Raw genomic sequence first — 13575 nt, 5'->3', positions numbered from 1 at the left:
ATTCCATTTGTTGCGATTCTCTCAAAATCGGTCACTTTCAAGTTGCAAAATTTTATGAATCACTGACAGCTTGCTTTGATCTGACTTCAATACACGATCGGCTGAAGAAAAGGGCTCGGTCAGCATGGTCAACCGAATGTTTTGGGTCACTAGAGGGGAGAAATATTCTTGAACCCAATAAATGTCAGTAAACATGGTGAAAGTGTCACGAAGTCTGAAAAGCCACTTCAAATGTGTCTTCTTTAGCTTTACATGTAGTGCCTCTCAGATTCTATGCTGTATGAGTATACGGTCCGGCTGCGAGAAGTGCCCTAATATTGAAAACCTAAATGCCTATAGATTATTATACTTTACCTTGCACTTGAACTTGTAGTACACTAAATGACACTCAACACATTATTCATATTCATCTGTTAATGATCAAATTCAACTAGAACTCAAGCCATACTTATTGCCTTGGGCACGCGTTGTAGACGGGCCAGTGTCAACTTGCAACTCCACGACAAACCAATCGGCGACTATTATTTGATACCTAACTCATGTTTGTAGTTTAAATCTGAAATACATAAAGGAAAACAAAAACATGTTTGTCTGCAGGGGAAGAAACGCGTGTTTTGGGAGTTATATAATGTGTTAACTTTGCCTTTTTGACCGTAACCACGTATAGCCCTAACCATGCTAACCCTAAAGGTTGTCAGACCCGAAAATATGTCACTGCACAAACTCTCTGAATAATAAGCATTATGGAAAGAGAGCGAGTTTCAACTACCATGACTACACGTATGTTCAACAATGCTCTATATATCGAAATAGAAAGAGAGAAAATGAAATGAATTTAACTCCTTTCAGAGTGCAGCTCGCTCTTACAAAGAGTGAAATACGAATGAAATTCGCCCTTAAGGGGGTACTACACCCCTGACCAATTTTGTGCCTATTTTTGCATTTTTCTCAAAAATTATAGCGCATTGGTGACAAGTAAGATATGTATATTATAGGGGCAAGGACATTAAAATTCAGCAACTCAAGGCAAGTAGTTATTGATTTATTGATCAAATATTGGTTTCCCTCATTTTTGACTGTAACTCCACAACTGTTGTCTGTGTTGAAATAAAATTTCCAGTGCAGTAGTTCTAGTCCTTGCCTCTATAATATACATATCTTACTTGTCACCAATGCGCTATAATTTTTGAGCAAAATGCAAAAATAGCCCCAAAATTGGGCAGGGGTGTAGTACCCCCTTAAACGCCTTGAAAAGGAGTCAGTTCACTCTCCAGTATGAACAATTTCAATAGTGGAAATTTCACTTTTTTTAGACTGATCACCTCGCAGACACTCCAAGAAATAGCGATTTTGGGTTGCCAAGTGGTCCCTCAAATTAAAGCTTCCATTTCTTTTTATAACTTGTTCCTTTCTCAGGGCCTCATTTGATCAACATTCTCATCTTTAGCATCATCATTTTGACTTTTAGCCAAACCACGTTCACAATTTGCAATCATCGGTTTTATACGTGCAGTACGTTATCGGTCAACACAGTCATAGTCATGAAATAAAATGATGAGCTAAACTTAGTGATTCAACTTCCTGATCACAGAGACAGTCACCACTCGACTGCGTAGTGGAGGTTGTCACTTTGCAAGTTTGCATATACTTGGTCCTGATGGTGATAGTGGTGGAGGTGGTGGTGTAGGGTGGGATGGACATGTAAGTTGCTTAGTTATCATGCTGTTGTTGGTGGTGCTATATAGTTGTGGTGTTGTTCCAGTTGTTGTTGGTGGTAGTGGTGGTACAGTATGGTGTGGTGGTGATTTTGGTGGTGTTCAAGTGGTGTATGTGACGGGTGTCTGTGGTGGTGGTGGTGGTGGTGGTGCGGTTGTTGCTCATCCGATGTGCATTGGTGGGGCAGTTGTTGTTGGTTTTGGTGTTGGTAGAGTTGTTGCTGCCGGTGGTGTTGGTTGCATTGGTGGTGCAGTTGTTGGTGTTGATGATTCAGTGGTAGTGTTGGTGGTGATTTGTGTCTCTAAGATCCATTTTATATTATCATGGTTATCTGCTATCTGAATCACTGGGCGTCAATCATGGGTCTTTGAGCCGGGCTTTGAGCCACTTTGGGGGCAATCTGACCCACTGCCCCTCCACCTTTCCGGTCGCTTTTCAAGACGTATTGACGCCCGTTTATCTTAGCTGAATCTACTCAATGACTTGAAGCATAATACCTCCTATGTCGTATTTTATTGTACATGAATAGCGTACGTTTTCCACTTTCTGCTTAACCGTGCAAAATATGTACAGAAAAGTTGTACATATAATCATAGACCATATAATGTAGGTTCCTTTTTTCTGTTCAGCTAATCTATATTGTTTGCTGTTCTTATTGTCATGATTGATATCGTGATCATCATCAGATCATCCGCTTCGTTGTCTTTGTCGTCGTCAACATTAGCGGCACGGGAGTGGTGTCGTCGTCATTTGTGACAACATAAACATAGTCTGAATTCGTAAAATTAAACAAAAATTCTCTCATTTCACTTTTCATTGCATATAGTGCCAAATTTGAATTAGGCCTACATGAAATATACCCAACCAACTTTTTCATGATCTGTACCTGTTTGACGTCATAAAATCTTGTGAAATAAATAAATTCCTGCCCAAAATTATTCAGCATTTTCAATCGAGAATAAATAGTACACAAACCCAAAATAAACCCAATGTTATAGTTTAAAACTATAAAACTAAGAATACTATTTAAAATTGGTAGCCTAAGTTACGCTTTTATTTTTTTTTTGCTTTGTGCAAAGCAGAATGACACACACACTGAAGATTTGGCATCTTTGCACAAAGAGACCTGGAGTAATTATTATTGTCAACTAAAACCTCGCGACAATATGAAAACAAGTAATACAAGATGGACCAAATCTTAAAATAACTTAACTTACTAGATAAGATAATAATCAACCAATATTGCCCATCCCCATCGCACTCAAGGTAGGCCTATGGTGGTCTTGAGAGGATGTCTCTGTTCGCCGTAGGGAGGACAGTGCGACACGCGTTCTCCCGGGTCTCCGACCTGTTGCTAAAGCATACCATACCGTATATGGACATGGAGTCGCGTGGCGAGCTCAAATCATCTGGCTGCAGTGTGTGTTGGCTGATGGCACTGGTGTGTACTACGGGATACATGTTGTGATATGTCTGACAGCTAGTTCTGCATCGCAGCAGTGGATGGTGGAATCGCCAAGTGTCATCGACTAGAAAAATTATCATCATCTATCATCATCAACATGATGAGAAAAATACAACATATGATAACTATAATCAAATTTGTTGTGAATTAGTACGTTGTGGATGCAATTTTCTTGATTTTGAGACCAAAATGCATATGATTGATATCAGCAAATAAGAAGGGTTCATCTGTGGTTCCATGCTCATGCTCATCTCCCATTACTCAGTTCTATTATCCCAATACGTGTATGCACACATAGAATGACCTCAGATATGTTGGGTACAGAACTCATACTACTGCCACAAAGGACACAATGTTGATCTCTGTTTGTTAAATATGGTTTATGGAACTATGACATTGGCAGTGAGGCTATTTTGACTCGCAGTGTTCAGGAGGCCGAGGTGCATTAAAAATCAGATGGCTCGAGCTGTTTCTTTCTTTTCACGTTTCGGATTCTATTGGCTTTTGAAAAGGACATTTATATCACGTTTATTTAGTTGAGACCAATATCGTGAAGTAGATTCCCGGGCGAGATTTCTCTGCGAAGTGGGGACGGTTTGTGAAAAACTCTGAAGCACAGAGAATTAGTAAGCTAAAATGTCCAATATGACATAAATTTGAATACATTCCCTCGAAGCACGCGAAAATGTGCAGTTTTTAACCTAAAATGGTCAAATATGCTGTTAATGTGGCCCAAAACATACATACGCGGCGTCAACATTGGAAAGGGGAGGGGTGATTGTATAGACCACACCCTTTATATCAAAACTATTGGGGCGATGCTTCAAAGGGATTTACGTCTAGCATTCTAGACAAATCAGAAATGGCAAAGTAAGCCTCAGTACATAGAAGAGATGAAAGGAAGACAGAAAGCATTGATGAAAACATCCGAAAGAAACTAATGCTTTGCTGTATGTTTCTGCTTTACCCTGGGACCATATTCAGAGGGAAATTTGAGTGTAAAAAGACATCAAAAAGACAGCAGGATCAGCAGCAGGAACAAAAAGTCCTAACATACTATATCATAATCTGATAAATAGATGGTAAAAATATCAGATAAAACTAAAAAAGTCTTGAAATGTTACATTATTCGCAAAATGTTAGAAAATGTTGCTAAAAACGTTTAAATGTCGGGAAAGGGTATAAAATGTTTTCATAACATTCAAAAACATTTTGAATACTTAATGCTTAATATTCTAACACATATATAATGTTAGTTAAGTGTTGACAAAACATTTGGCAAAAAATGTTTGCAAACAAATAATTTACAATAAAATCTTCACAACATTTAAAAATATTGTTGTAGTGTGTTATCATACAAAACCCCAATATTTAATGTGATTAAAACGTTTTTATTAAAACTCGTTTAAGAAGTTTCACAAATCATTTTGTGTTAAGTGCTATAGGAATTGACTATAAATGATATACGATGAGACAAAAGTTCTCATTTGCAATGGCGCAGTTCATTTGCCTCTATCATACTTCACATTAAACATCAACATGCACGTGGAACATGAGATTTTTTATCCAACACATTCAAAGGCCATTCTTAGAATATGTGTATAAATATATTGGGGTTCGAACTGTGCCTCGACAGATGAGCTTATTGAGATCTTGATCTATACAACTAAAAGTTTTAAAGTGAACTTTCGTTAGGCTCTTTTTTTTACCAAGATTGCAATTTCATTAGTATTTTTGACATCAACATCGGCTAATATGAATTTGTCAATTTTTGCTCACCAATAAAAGCAACAAATTCCACCATTTGAAGTCCCAAAAAAGCATTAATCCAATGATTTGACAAATTTGCCCGTCTATAATAAAAGAGTTAAAGACACCGGTCGTATGAGATACCATAAATGGGCATACGAACTGCGCAGTGTGTAGAGCTTCTCTCCACTTTGCGGGTTCTGTGGTAGTCTACCCGTGAAACTATTTCAAAATGTGCCTGGTAAAATCTTGAGCTTATAACTCGATATACACTAGGAACCACAACATGTTCATCTATCAGGGGCACAGTTCTTAAACCCCAATACATTTGTACATACATTGAATGACCTTTGAAGATTTGGGTACAAAACCTCATACTCTGCAACTTGAGGTCAAATTTTGTACTATGATTATGTAATTGAGGTTATTGGACTATGCCATTGGAATGAGGCTATTGTCAGCTGATTGTGGTCCATATGATAGTTGGGTTCATAACTAACTCAATCTGAGTTGAGATTTCACCTCAGCAACATAAATAATTGTTATGAGGATGGGTAAATGTCATTTATCACTCTGATGTCTTTTAAGATCTGTATATTAAATTGTGACGCACATACATGTAATGGAATAGAATGAACGTGGTCATGGTGGTATAATGCATTCATTCAAAAAATAAAACATAGGTTTCGATTTCGCTGACAAAACATTGCATTAAGACATTCGCGTCATCGTCGGTAGCATGCATGGTCAGTGGTGTTGATGTTGTGAACTTATAGACTTCTTTTTTGTCAATTTTTGTTTCATCAAGATTCGCGAGAGATTAAAAGTCTGTGGAATTAAGATACAGTTAAATATATTAGCATTAAAATTCATTTCACAAGCATGACAAGAAATATGAACATTTGTTACCAAACATTCTGTTTTCATAAAAAAAGTTAAATGACTCATTCAATCAAAGAAATTAAAAGAAAAGAAAAGAAAAGAAAAGAAAAGAAAAGAAAAGAAAAGAAAAGAAAAGAAAAGAAAAGACTAAAAGAAAAGAAAACAATTAAACAACAACAACAACAACAAAACCAAAGCAAAGCAAAACAAAACAAAGGAAAAACAAAACAAAACTAAACTAAACTAAACTAAACTAAACTAAACTAAACTAAACTAAACTAAACTAAACTAAACTAAACTAAACTAAACTAAACTAAACTAAAGCTAAACTAAACTAAACTAAACTAAACTAAAGCTAAACTAAACTAAACTAAACTAAAATGCAAAACTAAACAAAACAAAAACAAAACAAGGCCTAACTATAATATATTATATACCAAATGGAACTAAAAAAAACATTAATGACAATTAACTATCCCAGTGGTTTTGTCGGTGGCAATGGTGAGAGGGTGGGGTGCAGGATGGAGTGGGAGGATGGGTGTGTTTCATTTGTTTCTTTCGGGTTTTTTTCATGCTTTCATCATATAGATCATGGAAGTAACAGAAATCACGCCCTTTCTGTTTTTGCATTTTGTTATTATACTTCTGTGCAGAAATCACAGGACCTGCTCTACAATGTTTACTAATGGGCCTACGCCGTTTTATTTTGGACATTTTCCCGTACCTTATTTAAAACAAAATTAATTAATTGATTAATTAAATGACTAAAATGATAAATTAAGAGTCGTCATTTATGGCTTTTAGAGAGTATTATACTTGCACAGAATCATACTTGACACGAGTTTCTTATATAGCCATTGCAGTACTTTACCTTACTGCAATACATTGTATTTTTCACAAGGAAAAACGAACATTGTTTCTAATATTTATCCCTTTTTTCACATTTTTTCTAATTGGAATATAAAAATCATTTCATCTGTGACTGTTTGACCCCATCTCAAAGCACAAACAGTGCTTTCAATGACCATAGGCAATATACATGGGTTACCAAAAATGGGCCTTAGGGTGCTCCCAAAACAGTGATAACCTGATAAAGTATATTGTGGGGTAGAGTGAACAGAGGGTAGATGATATAATGGAATCGAATGCAGGGAGAAACGCGCAAAGTGTAAAATACAGGTTCATTTAGGGACGCACCATTAGATTCTCAGGGGGAGGGGCATGGGAGTTTGGGTAAGGCAGATTTTTTTTCACCGCCTTCGGCGGCAAAGTTTTTTTTGTCAATTTTAATGTATACCTTTATACAGAGTTGGGTGGGGTAAAGTTTTCTTTTACTCATCAGTGAGGCGAAATGTTTTTTTTAGTGGGCGAAGTTTTTTTTTCTTTTCAAAAAACTCCCATGCCCCGCCTGGAAATCCATGGTGCCTTATAGTGCCTGGAAAATTATTTGAGAGCATATCTTTTGAAGGGTGTCAACATACAGGTTGTCCCAAAAATATCCGAACACTCATGGCGGAGAAATTGGAGAAAAATAATGAAACCTATATATATGGTATTTTAAAACTCATATGAATTTGTAAGCGCTCTTTAGCAAAGTCATATAGTTCATTGAATTTACAACCGTATGACAAAACAGGCGAAAATAGTAACTTTTTGCACAAGATTTGCAATTTACATGCAGAGAATTGGCCATTGCTCATTCTAGTGACGCTGGTGTATGGACAATATGTGCTTTTTCATTTAATGACATAAAATTTGAAAAAATATTGTAAGGAATACTTGAGGTTTTGACTTTTAGAATCTATATTCTGGTCAAAAAATGTGCTTGGATAGGTAGTTTTCAACAGATTTTCCACATTCGCCTTGCTATAACATATTGAATTGCGTCATCTGTTGACCTAGTGGCGAAAAGTGTTTTTAGGGGGAAGTGTTAGCTTTCGTTTGATATAAAAACAATTCTGATTGGATAAAGGGAACACTTGAGGTTTCGACAAAAACCAATCAAAGAGGCCCCTTTTTCAGCTAGAAGCTCCACAGCTCTTACATTGCTATGCACTCAACCGCGTATAGTGTATCAAAGACTGTGCGGAGACAATTCACTGCTTGCTTGAGAGCTCTTGGACGAAAATGTGTGCTCAGGTGTATCGAGGTGGAAACTGTGCGCATGATGGTTTATAACAGAATCGTTTTTGCATAGAACCTTTCCATATGGCACCATGAAGAAGAAGAATGTTGATTTCGGAGATTTTGTTTACCACCATTTTTGGAACACACTATATAAAAAAAAAATCCAAAATTTGACTTTTAGTTATTAAATCTATAGACACTCCATTTTAGTGAGTGATCGGATAGCAACGTTTGCACAGTATTTTTGTGAGCCCAATCTATTGTATGGCATATTCACGCTTGTTTCATATTAATTGAGCTTTCATCAAAAACGCTATATATGCTTGTAGACGAGGTTTTACGGTAATACAAATTTTCTGAAAAATTATTAAAAATTGATATTTTTTTGATATTTAACAGTCTTCGAAGTGAAGTTATAAATCAAAGGATACATTGTACTTAAATTGTATATAGCTGGGAAGAAAAGCCGCCCAGTGGCGTAGCGTGGGTCATCACATTGGGAGGAGGGCACCGACCATGATTGGGGGGGTCTGATTGGGGGCACAAGCCGTTTTCAGCAATTTTCCTATGGGATTAAAACAATGCAGATCGAGGGGGGGCACGTGCCCCCCTCCCCGTGCCCCCATGACGCTACGCCACTGAAGCCGCCCATCATTTGAAGACCCTTCGTATACATTTTCCCCCCAAAGACCTAACAATTCAATACGAATGGTCAAGTTAAAACTTTAAAATGATGGACGATTTTTCCTCCCAGCTACATATACTATGATATTATTAGATCTAGAGAATTTTGTCCCGCTTTCGCTGGAATTGACCTCGTACGTATCATATCAGTAGATTTATAAAGTGTACTTCGAGGACTGTATGATAACATGATATCCAAAATATCCAAAATATTAAATTTTAATAATTTGCCATAAAATTTGTATTATATCTTGAATTTCAAAAAATCTAAATATTTTGATATCAGAAGGACACTCTTCGTATTCAGAATGCAATTTGGTGTGTCTGACGTGCTCGCAGGTCCCACAAAAATACTTTGCAAACGTGAACAGTTTATTCTTACACAAATCTCATTCGAATTCGAATTGCACTTACAGGGTTAATTGTATAGGCCTACATCTCCGTAGTCCACTCGCCCATTGTGCATTTGTGCACTCTGGCTATTGCATGGGGCACAATTGATAGATTTTCACATCTGATCTTTTCACTCACTGTACCGCCCCGGGGTCACTCCCATTGTGGCCTGTACACCATCCGCGATAATGAAAACGCGTAAAAGGGTCGTTTTTCGTGGGTAGGCACGATACGCGCGTATCGCGTTTAGGGTGTCAAAACATGAAAAATTGGAAAAAGGGTAGCAAAATTGCAATTTCTAAATACGCGGAAATGAAATTTAGGGTATGAAATTTGATGTTAGGAATGAAATCCCTGTTTAGGGTGTCGTTTTAGCCAAGGGTTAAATCCTTGTTTAGGGTGCTTTTCAAAAGTTGATTATCACGGATGGTGTACAGGCCACAATGGGAGTGACCCCCCGGACCGTCCCTTTGTTTGTTGGCTTCCCAAGTGATTTTTAACTCGGGCTTATGCGATTAATAAACTGGTAGATTCTAAAATCAGAATTGTTCAGTCTACATGCATTATACTTTACTTTTAATATCAATAATTTGAACTTTTTTCATAAACATTTACTAGTATTATGATGTAATAAATATCAGTATAATTTCGAGTTCAACTGAATGCCTTCATCAGGATTAACATATTTTTATTTATCAAAAATCGACTATGGAATAGTCTAGGTAAATTGCAGTTCTTATCTATATATTAAAAAACACCTGTATTTGGGCACTTTTGGGCTCGTTGGCATCACAATGTTGCATATGCATAATGCATGGCATTAAAACGTGGACCTACATTATAACTAATGAATTTCCTTTTCGAGTTATTACATTTAAAAAAAATTCGGATGAACATGGTGTAAAATTGTATTATTGCGAAAGTCCAAGAAACTTTATAAGTATATAATGTTGGTACTTTTAAAATGTAACTGTACTTTCCGTTGACCTGTTCAATAACAGGTATCCACTACTCTAAAAACAACCCCAGGCATATAGGGACAAATTGACGGAAACCGGCCCGCAAATAACCTTATTGATTTGTTGTTGAAATATGATATGAATCTGAAATGAAACATCCATGGAAATAATTGACCTGTTTTTCTTGGATAAAAGTTACGGTATAAACGGGTAAAGCCAGTGCACAATGTTTGTCCATTTACTATAAAATCAACATCTGAAATAGTTAAGCTGAATTCGGTATCTTTCGTGTTAAATAATACGCTAACAATATGTGATATTTTCACTTATCGGTATAACACTTATCGGCAGAGCATTATTCAATCTATCAAATTTTAATGCAATGTTTTCTCATTATTTTGATTTTTTTCGAAATCTCTCAGAGCCACTTTATGGTTAGGCCTACACTTTGAAAAAGGTGCTATAAAAGTTGAGTTATAGCCTATTATATAGTAAATATATTAATTATTATCTGAATTGTACATTTCTCAATCATATTATTGCCTATATCTAGTGAAATGTTCCTTTTCCAAAGAATTCGGATGACATTGGAGCAATTTTTGATCATATAGCAGATAGAGCAGATATCTCGTGTACTGCATGCCCCTTAATTTTTTTTCCATGCATGGGGGACGTCTGCCCTAAACAAATCCTATGAAAAAAGCAACAATTGCCCTGTACATCTTCCTTTTTACCCTAATAAAACATCGCATGGGCAAAAAGAAGACTAAAAGAGGATAGGTCCTACTATGTACAATTGGAAAATTGTGCGCGACTAGCAAATTTCACCTTCATTTTGGGCTAAAATAGTTTGCAATTGAAAATGTTTCGCGCGCTTCTTGTGCAAAATGTCACGTAAAACCAGAACAAAATAATTATGCTCTCCCCCTTTTTAGTGCTTCCATCGCAATAATCATACAATGTTTTCAACATGCATGATGCATGTGTATCGTGTAGAACAGGCCCGTACGCAGGGGGGGGGGGTGCGACCGCAGCTCCCCAAATTTGCAAAAGTATACAAAAAGTCCCACAATTGCAGAATTTGCGAGCGTAACGAGCAAAAAAATCAAGTTTTTTACGCTTTTTTGGGCAAAAAAGTCCAAATTTGGAGAAGAAAGTCCACTTTTCACAAAATCGCACGCCCTCCTGGGAAAAAAGTCAACTTTTTCAAAATCAGCACCCCCCCCCCCAATCCTGCGTACGGGCCTGGTGTAGAACAAAATGCATGTTGAACTTTCTTGGTTCAAGTTAACTTAACAGGTCGGTTTGTTTTTGTATGTTTTGTTTTTTAAGTGGTGATGCTGATTTTTGGAAAATTCAATGCACCTCTAGGCATGTTTGACCCCATGACTTTTTCATGCGACAACACCGAAATCAATGTACTTTTGATATCTAAAATTTAACATAATCATTGATTATTTCATCCGATTGCATAACTTTTTGGGCATGAGAACAATTAATTATCAGCCTCTTTTCTATTAATTTTTCCCGAAATGTCAATTTGGGAATTACTTTTAGAGGTCTTCTGGGTCAATCGATCTGATCTGAATTTTTATGAACTTTTTGAGGTGAACCCGGGCCAGGTAGTCCTACAATACCTGCTGCTATGAACCGAAAACCACCTTGCTCAAAGCTCACAGTGTGATAGCTAAACTTCTGCTGTCAAGTTCTTTGTCAAGTTTAAGCACCTTTAACAGCTCCTTAAACAACGCCGCGGAGCAACATGTGGATTACATAGGACACATGCGGTGACCGTGATTGAACTCCAACTTCCGATCCTTAACTTTTTCGTCAATGATTTTCACAATTGGTTCACGATTTATCCTAGCTGGTTCGTTTCATAGTCAACGCAATATCGTATGAAGTCGTAGAGCTGCCTTTTGACATTATATAAAAACAATTGACTTGGCAAAAAAGTCTTAATACCGCAAACAGACCAATTTTCAATCAGTCACGTTAAGCAAAAAGTCTGCTATAAAGACGAAAGCAACAAAAGCGTTGTTTGAACAAATACCAGTAGGCCTATATCTGTTATGAAACAGATAATAAGCTAGACACCGGTAAGATTTTCAATGACTTTATTATTACGCTTTCCTCCTGACAAAAAGAAGGAAAATTGATTAACTTCATCGTTGACATCCTATGAACACACAATAACATTAAGGGCGCACAACACTATTTCGGTATCCAGGAGACTACCAGGCATGCATTTAGCAGGGCAAAATATTACGTCACATAGGTTTGGAACTGAGTGTTTGGTATACTGTAATTATGAGCCCTATGGGAGGCCAAAAATGGGTGGGGTGTGTTTGCAAGCGGCGGGGGAGGGGGAAGCAATTTTTGGTAAGCTTAGAAGGGGGGAGCAAGTGATTTTGACACACATTCATATGGGACGCTCTAAACATGCTAAAAAGGCTTATGAAAACAATACGGAACGGGATGGCACACATTCATGGCCGCCTAATAAACGCCGTTTGGAAATTTTTATTGCACGGCCCCTAATACTAGATATTGTTATCAATTCATCATGCAAGTTATAGTTATTCACATGTTTTGGCAGAGAAAACTCATCTTAGTTTTGGTTACAAACAGTTAAATAAATAATGTAAAACAGATCATTTTGTGTACAGGTCTAGCTTGCCTATCTGCCGAAATATATGCTCAGTCCATTTTTTTTGTAATGATAATATGCGAGGACCTGCAGCAACCCATGCGCGTATTTTGGGGGGGGGGGGGGACTTTGGGGTGCCAGCCCCCCGGGGTCAAAGCAGGGGGCGGCCAAATCGAAGGGGCGGCGGAAAGAAGAAGGGGCGGCAAAAAGAGGGGCGGCGGAAGATGAAGAGGCGGCAAAAAGAATTTGTATAGAAAAAAGGGCGGAAAATGTGAAAAAATTGTACTATACATCAAAATGTGTTGCTTTTGGGGCGGTAGCGCCTATAAATAAAGTTTCCTTTGAAAACAATGCCTTTTTTTGTTTTTGTTGGCAAAATGTATAATTCGTACAAGTCTAATTGTCGCGTAATAATAATTTTCCTCTTTTATAGGTTGCTAGTCAGACAACATGGGGATACTTTTTTTGTACTGAATAATTTCGATCATGTCGACTCTTAACCCAAATCACCAATACTTGAATTATTTGCCTCAAGGTATAAATTCAGCATTAAAACAAACATAAAAAAGCTTAAAAACACCGACAATTAAGAATATCTTAACGCGGGAAAGCGCTTTCACGATCTTCCCAGGTCATTTTTAGACAACTTTAAGAAAATATCAAGCGGCAGCTATATCGGTAATACGTTCTCTTGACTCGATACCATGGCAACCATTAACTCGGTTTAAACAGGTGGTATCAGAAACTATACCGCTTGACTGGATAATAACATGTGACATTACCTGCTAACAAAATTAAAACAAGTGGCACGATTTAGATTGGTTAAAACGAGCAAAGACAATTATGAAATTGTAAAATTTCACTATTTTTTACATCTAATGAACTGAAAATTTGGCCAAGTTATATTGTTTGGAGCTATCCATTGAGTTCAAGTTTATGGTTTTGCTCAA

Source organism: Amphiura filiformis, chromosome 16 (genome assembly GCF_039555335.1).
Source record: "Amphiura filiformis chromosome 16, Afil_fr2py, whole genome shotgun sequence".
Classification (NCBI taxonomy): Eukaryota; Metazoa; Echinodermata; class Ophiuroidea; order Amphilepidida; family Amphiuridae; genus Amphiura; species Amphiura filiformis.
This window is presented reverse-complemented; position numbering follows the sequence as displayed.